This window comes from Gigantopelta aegis, chromosome 7 (genome assembly GCF_016097555.1).
Source record: "Gigantopelta aegis isolate Gae_Host chromosome 7, Gae_host_genome, whole genome shotgun sequence".
NCBI classification, from domain to species: Eukaryota; Metazoa; Mollusca; class Gastropoda; order Neomphalida; family Peltospiridae; genus Gigantopelta; species Gigantopelta aegis.
Genome location: NC_054705.1, coordinates 7,953,405 through 7,953,708, shown reverse-complemented (window position 1 = coordinate 7,953,708; position 304 = coordinate 7,953,405).

Genomic DNA, 304 nt, shown 5'->3' with positions numbered 1-304 from the left:
CAGCTGAGGAACAGTTGGTGTTTCACAATCATGCTATATGTAATTCTCTTTCTGTCGCGCCATTTTCTGTCAAACCAAGACACATCAAAATCATAACGGTGTGTGCTTACTGTGAAATAACTGTCGATGAGTATTGTTGGGTGTGCAACGGTTGCGACAATTGTAAACTGTAGTTTTACGTCATCAGAATATGATGTAATTGAACACGATTACGTCAGTTTTCAACAATGTGGTCATAATTAACTATCTGTTTTCAACCTCAATCTTGTGATCGCATGTATAAATGCAAAAAGTTCTTGTCCCT